Source organism: Arachis ipaensis, chromosome B2 (genome assembly GCF_059453495.1).
Source record: "Arachis ipaensis isolate K30076 ecotype BB chromosome B2, ASM5945349v1, whole genome shotgun sequence".
In the NCBI taxonomy this organism is placed as follows: Eukaryota; Viridiplantae; Streptophyta; class Magnoliopsida; order Fabales; family Fabaceae; genus Arachis; species Arachis ipaensis.
In genome coordinates this window covers 61705548-61717038 of record NC_142437.1, presented here as the reverse complement: position 1 = coordinate 61717038, position 11491 = coordinate 61705548, and the positions used below count along the sequence as shown (strand labels likewise).

General features: G+C 38.8%; 1 non-coding gene across 1 annotated transcript; it reads left to right on the top strand.

Annotated features, from left to right (window-relative positions):
• Nucleotides 1-5351: 5351 nt before the first annotated feature.
• LOC148574089 (small nucleolar RNA R71) lies at nt 5352-5459 on the top strand. The gene has a single exon (XR_015906114.1). It is a non-coding gene; the product is annotated as a small nucleolar RNA R71 (small nucleolar RNA).
• The last annotated feature ends 6032 nt before the right edge of the window (nt 5460-11491 follow it).

The following is an 11491-nucleotide window of genomic DNA, read 5'->3' as shown; positions in this document are numbered from 1 at the left end:
TGGTTTTGGCTCCTTTTCTGGCGCTGGACGCCAGATTTGGGTAGAAAGCTGGTGTTGAACGCCAGTTTACGTCATCTATTCTTGGCCACAGTATGGACTATTATATATTTCTGGAAAGCCCTGGATGTCTACTTTCCAAAGCAATTGGAAGCGCGCCATTTCGAGTTCTGTAGCTCCAGAAAATCCACTTTGAGTGCAGGAAGGTCAGAATCCAACAGCATCAGCAGTCCTTTCTCAACCTCTGAATCTGATTTTTGCTCAAGTCCCTCAATTTTAGCCAGAAAATACCTGAAATCACAAAAAAACTCACAAACTCATAGTAAAGTCCAGAAATCTGAATTTAACATAAAAACTAATGAAAACATCCCTAAAAGTAACTAGATCCTACTAAAAACATACTAAAAACAATGTCAAAAAGCGTATAAATTATCCGCTCATCACAACACCAAACTTAAATTGTTGCTTGTCCCCAAGCAACTGAAAATCAAATAGGATAAAAAGAAGAGAATATACTATAAATTCCAAACTATCAGTGAAACAGAGCTTCAATCATATGAGCGGGACTTATAGCTTTTTGCCTCTTGAATAGTTTTGGCATCTCACTTTATCCATTGAAGTTTAGAATGATTGGCATCTATAGGAACTTCAGATTTCGAATAGTGTTATTGACTCTCCTAGTTCAGTATGATGATTCTTGAACACAGCTTCTTTATGAGTCTTGGCCGTGGCCCTAAGCACTTTGTTTTCCAGTATTACCACCGGATACATAAATGCCACAGACACATAATTGGGTGAACCTTTTCAGATTGTGACTCAGCTTTGCTAAAGTCCCCAATTAGAGGTGTCCAGGGTTCTTAAGCACACTCTTTTTTTGCTTTGGACCTTGACTTTAACCGCTCAGTCTCAAGTTTTCACTTGACACCTACACGCCACAAGCACATGGGTAGGGACAGCTTGGTTTAGCCGCTTAGACCAGGATTTTATTCCTTTTTGGCCCTCCTATCCACTGATGCTCAAAGCCTTGGGATCATTTTTATTGCCCTTGCCTTTTGGTTTTAAGGGTTATTGGCTTTTTCTGCTTGCTTTTTCTTTTTCTTTCTATTTTTTTTCTATTTTTTTCGCCCCTTTTTTTTTTCTGCAAGCTTTGTTCTTTGCTGCTTTTTCTTGCTTCAAGAATCATTTTTATGATTTTTCATATTATCAAATAACATGTCTCCTAGTCATCATTCTTTCAAGAGCCAACATATTTAACATTCTTAAACAACAACTTCAAAAGACATATGCACTGTTCAAGCATACATTCAGAAAACAAGAAGCATTGTCACCACATCAATATAATTAAGCTAAGTTCAAGGATAAATTCGAAACTCATGTACTTCTTGTTCTTTTGAATTAAAACATTTGTCATTTAAGAGAGGTGATGGATTCATAGGACATTTATAACTTTAAGACAAAGTTACTAACTACTAATGATCATGTAATGAAGACACAAACATAGATAAGCACATAACATAGAAAACGAAAAATAGAAGAATTAAGAACAAGGAATGAATCCACCTTAGTGATGGTGGCGTTTCCTTCTTGAGGAACCAATGATGTCCTTGAGCTCTTCTATGTCTCTTCCTTGTCTTTTTTGCTCCTCCCTCATTGCTTTTTGATCTTCTCTTATTTCATGAAGCATGATGGAGTGCTCTTGATGTTCCACCCTTAGTTGTCCCATATTGGAACTCAATTCTCCTAGGGAGGTGTTGATTTGCTCCCAATAATTTTGTGGAGGAAAGTGCATTTGAGGCATCTCCGGAACCTCATGGTAATGAGTTTCTTACGCCTCTTGAGCTCCATGAATGGACTCTCTTGCTTGCTCCATCTTTTTCTTAGTGATGGGCTTGTCCTCTTTAATGAGGATATCTCCCTCTATGTCAATCCCAGCCGAATTGCATAGGTGGCAGATGAGGTGAGGAAAGGCTAACCTTACCATAGTGGAGGACTTGTCAGCCACCTTGTAGAGTTCTTGAGGTATAATCTCATGAACTTCCACCTCTTCTCCAATCATGATGCTATGGATCATGATGGCCCGGTCTATAGTAACTTCAGACCGGTTGCTAGTGGGAATGATTGAGCATTGAATAAACTCCAACCATCCTCTAGCTACAGGCTTGAGGTCCAATCTTCTTAGTTGAACCGGCTTGCCTTTGGAGTCAATCTTCCATTGAGCTCCTTCTACACATATGTCCATAAGGACTTGGTCCAACCTTTGATCAAAGTTGACTCTCCTTGTGTAGGGGCGTGCGTTCTCTTCCATGTTTGGCAAGTTGAACGCCAACCTCACATTCTCCGGACTAAAATCTAAGTATTTCTCCCGAACCATTGTAACATAGTTCTTTGGATCCGGGTTCTTACTTTGATCATGGTTCTTGGTGATCCATGCATTAGCATAGAACTCTTGAACCATTAGGATGCCGACTTGTTGGATGGGATTTGTTAGAACTTCCCAACCTCTTCTTTGAATTTCATGTCGGATCTCCGGATACTCATTTCTTTTGAGTTTGAAAGGGACCTCGGGGATCACCTTCTTCTTGGCCACAACATCATAGAAGTGGTCTTAATGGGCTTTGGAGATGAACCTTTCCATCTTCCATGACTCAGATGTGGAAGCTTTTATCTTCCCTTTCCCTCTTCTAGAGGATTCTCCGGTCTTAGATGCCATCAATGGTAATGGAAAAACAAAAAAAAGCTATGCTTTTACCACACCAAACTTAGAATATTGCTCGCCCTCGAGCAATAAACAAAAGAATAGAAGAAGAAGAAGAAATATGGAGAGGGAGAGGGAGATGTGGTTTCGGCCAAGAGGAGTGTAGAGGGGTGTGTTGTGTGAATTTGATGAAGAATGGAGGTCTTTATATAGGGAAGGGAGGGGGGTTAAGGTTCGGCCATATGGGTGGGTTTGGGTGGGAAATTGGTTTTGAATTTTGAAGGTAGGTGAAGTTTATGAGGTAGGTTTATGGGGAAGAGTGGATGGATGTGAGTGGTGAAGAGGTGATGGGGAAGAGAGTTTGAGGTGATTGGTGAAGGGTTTTTGGGGAAGAGTGTTTATGGGGTTGTGTGAAAGAGAGTGGTGAGAAGAAGTGAGTGGAGGTAGGTGGGGATCCTGTGGGGTCCACAGATCCTGAGTGGATCCTGTGGGGTCCATAGATCCTGAGTGGATCCTGTGGGGTCCACAGATCCTGAGGTGTTCAAGGATTTACATCCCTGCACCCATTAGGCATGTAAAAATGCCTTTGTACCCAACTCTAGGCGTTCAGCGCCAGGTTGGTGGCCATTTTGGGCGTTCAACGCTTATTTGTGTGCCATTTCTGGCGTTGAACGTCAGAACCATGCCTGTTCTGGCGTTCAGCACCCAGAAGCTGCCCATTTTGGGCGTTCAGCGCCAGAACCATGCTCTGTTCTGGCGCTGAACGCCAGACAGATGCTCCTCCAGGGTGTGATTTTTCTTCTGCTGTTTTTGATTCCGTTTTCAATTTTTATATTTATTTTGTGACTCCACATGATCATGAACCTAAGAAAACATGAAAAACAATGAAAATAAAAGTTAGATAAACATTGGGTTGCCTCCCAACAAGCGCTTCTTTAATGTCAATAGCTTGACAGTGGGCTCTCATGGAGCCTCACAGATGTTCAGAGCATTGTTGAAACTCTCCAACACCAAACTTAGAGTTTGGATATGGGAGTTCAACACCAAACTTAGAGTTTGGTTGTGGCCTCCCAACACCAAACTTAGAGTTTGACTGTGGGGGCTTGGGTTGACTCTGCTTTGAGAGAAGCTTTTCATGCTTCCTCTCCATGGTTGCAGGGGGAGATCCTTGAGTTTTAAATACAAGGGAGTCCTCATTCCATTGAAGGACTAGTTCACCTCTGTCAACATCAATCACAGCTCTTGCTGTGGCCAGGAAAGGTCTTCCTAGGATGATGGATTCATCCTCTTCCTTTCCAGTATCCAGGACTATGAAATCAGCAGGGATGTAAAGGCCTTCAACCTTTACTAATACGTCCTCTACTTGTCCATATGCCTATTTTCTTGAATTATCTGCCATCTCTAATGAGATTCTAGCAGCTTGCACCCCATAGATTCCCAGTTTCTCTATTACAGAGAGGGGCATGAGGTTTATTCCTGAACCAAGGTCACACAGAGCCTTAAAGATCATGGTGCCTATGGTACAGGGTATTATGAACTTTCCAGGATCCTGTCTCTTCTGAGGTAATGTCAGTTGATCCAGATCACTCAGTTCATTGATGAACAAGAGAGGTTCAACTTCCCAAGTATCAATGCCAAATAATTTGGCATTCAGCTTCATGATTGCACCAAGAAACTTGGCAGTTTGCTCTTCAGTAACATCCTCATTCTCTTCAGAAGAGGAATACTCATCAGAGCTCATGAAGGGCATAAGGAGGTTCAATGGAATCTCTATGGTCTCTAGATGGGCCTCAGAGTCCTTTGATTCCTCAGAGGGAAGCTCCTTATTGATCACTGGACGTCCCAGGAGGTATTCCTCCTTGGGATTCACGTCCTCTCCTTCCCTTACAGGTTCGGCCATGGTGCTTATGTCAATGGCCTTGCACTCTCCTTTTGGGTTCTCTTCTGTATTGCTTGGGAGAGTACTAGGAGGGATTTCAGTGATCCTTTTACTCAGCTGGCCCACTTGTGCTTCCAGATTTCTAATGGAAGACCTTGTTTCATTCATGAAACTTACAGTGGCCTTAGATAGATCAGAGACTAGATTTGCTAAATTAGAATCATTTTGTTCAGAGTTCTCTGTCTGTTGCTGAGTTGATGATGGAAAAGGCTTGCTATTGCTAAACCTGTTTCTTCCACCATTATTAAAGCCTTGTTGGGGCTTTTGATCCTTCCATGAGAAATTTGGATGATTTCTCCATGTTGAGTTATAGGTGTTTCCATAAGGTTCACCTAAGTAATTTACCTCTGCTATTGCAGGGTTCTCAGGATCATAGGCTTCTTCTTCAGAAGAAGCCTCTTGAGTACTGTTGGATGCAGCTTGCATTCCATTCAGACTCTGAGAGATCATATTGACTTGCTGAGTCAATATTTTATTCTGAGCCAATATGGCATTCAGAGTATCAACCTCAAGAACTCCCTTCTTTATAGGCGTCCCATTGTTCACAGGATTCCTTTCAGAAGTGTACATGAACTGGTTATTAGCAACCATGTCAATGAGTTCTTGAGCTTCTGCAGGCATTTTCTTTAGGTGAATGGATCCACCTGCAGAAGTGTCCAGTGACATCTTTGATAGCTCAGATAAACCATCATAGAATATATCCAGGATGGTCCATTCTGAAAGCATGTCAGAAGGACACTTTTTGGTCAACTATTTGTATCTTTTCCAAGCTTCATAGAGGGATTCACCTTCTTTCTGTCTGAAGGTTTGAACATCAGCTCTAAGCTTGCTCAGCTTTTGAGGAGGAAAGTACTTGGCTAAGAAAGCCGTGACCAGCTTATCCCAAGAGTTCAGGCTATCTTTGGGTTGAGAATCCAACCATAATCTAGCTCTGTCTCTTACAGCAAAAGGAAAAAGCATGAGCCTGTAGGATTCAGGATCTACTCTATTAGTCTTAACATTATCACATATCTGCAAGAATTCAGTTAAGAACTGAAAAGGATCTTCAGATGGAAGTCCATGAAACTTGCAGTTCTGCTGCATCAGAGAAACTAATTAAGGTTTCAGCTCAAAGTTGTTTGCTCCAATGGCAGGAATGGAGATGCTTCTTCCATGTAAATTGGAATTAGGTGCAGTAAAGTCACCAAGCATCTTCCTTACATTATTATTATTTTCGGCTGCCATCTCCTCTTCCTGTTCGAAAATTTCTGAAAGGTTATCTCTGGATTGTTGTAATTTAGCTTCTCTTAATTTTCTTTTCAGAGTCCTTTCAGGTTCTGGATCTGCTTCCACAAGAATGTTCTTATCCTTGCTCCTGCTCATATGACAAAGAAGAAGGCACAGAAAAATAATAATAATAATAGAGATCCTTTATACCACAGTATAGGGATCCCTGTGTGAGTAGAAGAAGAGGGGGAGACAAAGAATGTAATATAATGGAAGAAACACAACTGTGAGGATGGCAGAGATGTGAGATGAGATGTTAGGATATGAATGAATAAATAGAATGAGATGGGAGAGGGAGAATTTTCGAAAATATATATATATTTTTTTTTTTGAAAAAGAGTTAGTGATTTTCGAAAATGGTTTTTGAAAAATGTTAGTAATTTTCGAAAATTTTTAAAATCAAAAATAAAAAAATAAGAATAATTAGTTAATTAAAAGGAAATTTTTGAAAAAGAGGGAAGATATTTTCGAAAATTAGAGAGAGAGAGTTAGTTAGGTAGTTTTGAAAAAGTTAAGAAACAAACAAAAAGTTAGCTAGTTAGTTGAAACAAATTTTGAAAACCAATTTTGAAAAGATAAGAAGTTAGGAAGTTAGAAAAGATATTTTGAAAAGATATTTTTGAAAAAGATAAGATAAGAAGATATTTTAGAAACTAATTTTGAAAAAGATTTTATTTTTAAAATCTCAATTAATGACTTGATTCACAAGAAATCACAAGATATGATTCTAGAACTTAAAGTTTGAATCTTTCTTAACAAGCAAGTAACAAACTTCAAATTTTTGAATCAAAACATTAATTGATTATGTTATTTTCGAAAATTTGGTATAAAAATAAGAAAAAGATTTTTGAAGAATATTTTTGGAATTTTTGAAAATAACTAAGAATTTAGAAAAAGATTTGATTTTTGAAAAAGATTTTGAAAAAGATAAGATTTTCAAATTGAAAATTTGATTTGACTCATAAGAAACAACTTGATTTTAAAAATTTTTGAAAAAGTCAACTCAAATTTTCGAATTTGATGAGAGAAAAAGGGAAAGATATTTTTTTTTTAATTTTTTTGAATTTTTATGAAAACGTGAAAATTATGCAATGCATGAAATTTTTTAGATCAAAACAATGAATGCATGCAAGGATGCTATGAATGTCAAGATGAACACCAAGAACACTATGAAGATCATGATGAACATCAAGAACACATTTTTAATAAATTTTTAATGCAAAGAAAACATGCAAGACACCAAACTTAGAATTCTTTAATGCTTAGACACTAAGAATTCAAGAATGCATATGAAAAACAAGAAAAGACACAACAAAAAATCATCAAGATCAAACAAGAAGACTTACCAAGAACAACTTAAAGATCATGAAGAACACTATGAATGCATGATATTTTCGAAAAATGCAAGATGCATATGCAAGTGACACCAAACTTATAATGTGACTCAAGACTCAAACAAGAAACAGAAAAATATTTTTGATTTTTTTATGATTTTCTAATTTTTTTTGGATTTTTTGAAAAATTAATAAAAAAAAGGAAAATAAGGATTCCAAAATTTTTAATATGAATTCCAGGAATCTTGCATTCTTAGTCTAAAGCTTCAGTCCAGGAATTAGACATGGCTCACTAGCCAGCCAAGCTTTCAAAGAAAGCTCCAGTCCAAAACACTAGACATGGCCAATGGCCAGCCAAGCTTCAGCATTTAACACCAGAGTATATTGCTCTTGATAACAAATTGCAAGCCTCAGTCCAAATAAATTTAGACATGGCTTTACAGCCAGCCAAGCTTTACATGCTTCATGAAGCACTAGAATTCATTCTTAAAAATTTTGAATAAAAATATATTTTTTTGAAAACATTTTTTTTTTCGAAAACAAGTGAGAAAATTTTGAAATATTTTTGAAAATTTTTTCAAAGCAAAACAAAAAGAAAATTACCTAATCTGAGCAACAGGATGAACCGTCAGTTGTCCAAACTCGAACAATCCTCGGCAACGGCGCCAAAAACTTGGTGTTGTTGCCGGATCCAAACTTGGCACTGATGTTACCGGACCAAAAGCTTGCCGAAAACTCAAACAATCCCCGGCAACGGCGCCAAAAACTTGGTGCACGAAATTGTGATGTCCAGGCTCAAACTATTCCTGGCACGTGAGCAACTTGGTACGCGTAATCGTGATTACACATTCATAATATGTCACAACTTCGATACAACTAACCAGCAAGTGCACTGGGTCGTCCAAGTAATACCTTACGTGAGTAAGGGTCGAATCCCACGGAGATTGTTGGTATGAAGCAAGCTATGGTCACCTTGTAAATCTCAGTCAGGCAGATATAAAGTGATAATGGTGTTTTCGAATATTATATAATAAAATAGGGATAGAGATACTTATGTAAATCATTGGTAGGAATTTCAGATAAGCGAATGGAGATGCTTTTCGTTCCTCAAAACCCCTGCTTTCCTGCTATCTTCATCCAATCAGTCTTGTTCCTTTCCATGGCTGGCTTTATGTGATACATCACCACTGTCAATGGCTACTTTCGGTCATCTCTCGGGAAAATGATCCAATGCCCTGTCACGGCACGGCTAATCGTCTGGAGGCATCACCCTTGTCAATAGCTTCATCTTATCCTCTCAGTGAATAATATGCTCACGCACCCTGTCATGGCACGGCTATTCATCTGTCGGTTCTCGATCATGCTGGAATAGGATTTACTATCCTTTTGCGTCTGTCACTAACGCCCTGCAATCGCGAGTTAGGAGCTCGTCACAGTCATTCAATCATTGAATCCTACTCGGAATACCACAGACAAGGTTTAGACTTTCCGGATTCTCTTGAATGCCGCCATCATTCTAGCTTACGCCACGAAGATTCTGGTTAAGAGATCTAAGAGATATTCATTCTAGCTTATTTCATGTAGAACAGAAGTGTTTGTCAGGTACGCGTTCATAAGGGAGAAGGATGATGAGTGTCACACATAATCATCACCTTCATCACGTTCTTGGGTGCGAATGGGTATCTTAGAAGAGAAATAAGATGAAGTGAATAGAAAACAGAAGTACTTTGCATTAATCTTTGAGGAACAGCAGAGCTCCACACCTTAATCTATGGAGTGTAGAAACTCTACCGTTGAAAATACATAAGTGAAAGGTCCAGGCATGGCCGAGATGGCCAGCCCCCAAAACGTGATCACAGGATCAAAATGCAATCCAGGATGCCAAATACAATAGTAAAAGGTCCTATTTATAATAAACTAGCTACTAGGGTTTACATGAGTAAGTAATTGATGCATAAATCCACTTCCGGGGCCCACTTGGTGTGTGCTTGGGCTGGACTTTGATTGTTACACATGTAGAGGTCCTCCTTGGAGTTGAACGCCAGCTTTTGTGCCAGTTTGGGCGTTCAACTCTGGTTTTGGGTCCTTTTCTGGCGCTGGACGCCAGATTTAGGTAGAAAGCTGGTGTTGAACGCCAGTTTACATCGTCTATTCTTGGCCAAAGTATGAACTATTATATATTGCTGGAAAGCCCTGGATGTCTGCTTTCCAACGCAATTGGAAGCGTGCCATTTCGAGTTCTGTAGCTCCAGAAAATCCACTTTGAGTGCAGGGAGGTCAGAATCCAATAGCATCAGCAATCCTTTTTCAACCTCTGAATCTGATTTTTGCTCAAGTCCCTCAATTTCAGCCAGAAAATACCTGAAATCACAGAAAAACACACAAACTCATAGTAAAGTCCAGAAATGTGAATTTAACATAAAAACTAATGAAAACATCCCTAAAAGTAACTAGATCCTACTAAAAACATACTAAAAACAATGTCAAAAAGCGTATAAATTATCCGCTCATCAGTGGCCAACCTAAAAGGAAAGAGAAAGAAGGATAATTAAGCCTATAACAACGATATCAAAGCAAATAGAACATAGGCGAGGGCTAATGCCAAAGAAGAGTAAGGTCCTCACTACATGGTAGCTACAACATGTGAGTGAGAAAATAATATAAGCTAAGGCATATTAACTAACACTTGATGCAAGAGTAAAGTCAAAGCATGAAGAGCACTCAAAAGCATCAAGTTCTACTAGAAAGAGTGGGTCATGAAAGACATGTAAGTTCATATCAATGCACAAAGAATATAAGAGTCTTACAAGATTAAGCATTGATTTAAAAGTTTCATCACCCAACAATATCAAACAAGTCAAGAAGCACCAAGATTAACTAAGAAATTCTCAAAAATTGAGTAAGAGCATTCAACACCATTATTAAAATAAGAAACTTGAAAAAAAAAGTAAAAACAGGCTATAAAAACAAAATGAAAATGCGAAGAATAAAACTATGCAAATGCAATGGACAAAAGAAAATGGAAGATGAGAGAAAAAAACTCTTTTTTTTTACGACGCGGACGCGTCATGCACGCCCACGCGCCGATGCGTAGATTGGCAGAAGGACGCATACGCACCATGTGCGCTTACGCGCGGATGCAAAGATGGCGATCGACGCGTACGCGTCATGTACGCTTGCGCGTGGGTTACAGGCACAGAATAGGCACAAACTGGGCATAACTCTCTGGTTTTAGGCTGGGGTGGAATTTTTGCATCCACGCATACGCGTACATGGTGCATCCGCGTGGATGATCGAAAATACTTGAGGCGCGCGTACTGATGAGCGGATAATTTATACACTTTTTGGCATTGTAAATTCACTTTTCTGGACTTTACTATGAGTTTGTGTGTTTTTTCTAATTAAAATATACTAAAAACATACTAAAAATAATGCCAAAAAGCGTACAAATTATCCGCTCATCACAACACCAAACTTAAATTGTTGCTTGTCCCCAAGAAACTGAAAATCAAATAGGATAAAAAGAAGAGAATATACAATGAATTCCAAAAACATCTAGGAAGATCAATATTAATTAGATGAGCGGGGCTTTTAGCTTTTTGCTTCTGAACAGTTTTGGCATCTCACTTTATTCCTTGAAGTTCAGAATGATTGGCATCTATAGGAACTCAGAATCCAGATAGTGTTATTGATTCCCCTAGTTAAGTATGTTGATTCTTGAACACAGCTACTTTATGAGTCTTGGTTGTGGCCCTAAGCACTTTGTTTTCCAGTATTACCACCGGATACATAAATGCCACAGACACATAACTGGGTGAACCTTTTCAGATTGTGACTCAGCTTTGCTAGAGTCCCCAATTAGAGGTGTCCAGGGTTCTTAAGCACACTCTTCTTTTTACTTTGGACCTCGACTTTAACCGCTCAGTCTCAAGTTTTCACTTGACACCTTCACGCCACAAGCACATGATTAGGGACAGCTTGGTTTAGCCGCTTAGGCCAGGATTTTATTCCTGTGGGCCCTCCTATCCACTGATGCTCAAAGCCTTGGATCCTTTTTATCACCCTTGCCTTTTGGTTTAAAGGGGTATTGGCTTTTTCTGCTTGCTTTTCTTTTTCTTTCTTTTTCTTTTCTCTTTTTTTTTTTGCAAGCTTTTCACTGCTTTTTCTTGCTTCAAGAATCATTTTTATGATTTTTCAGATCATCAACAACATTTCTCCTTTTTCATTATTCTTTCAAGAGCCAACATTTTTAACATTCTT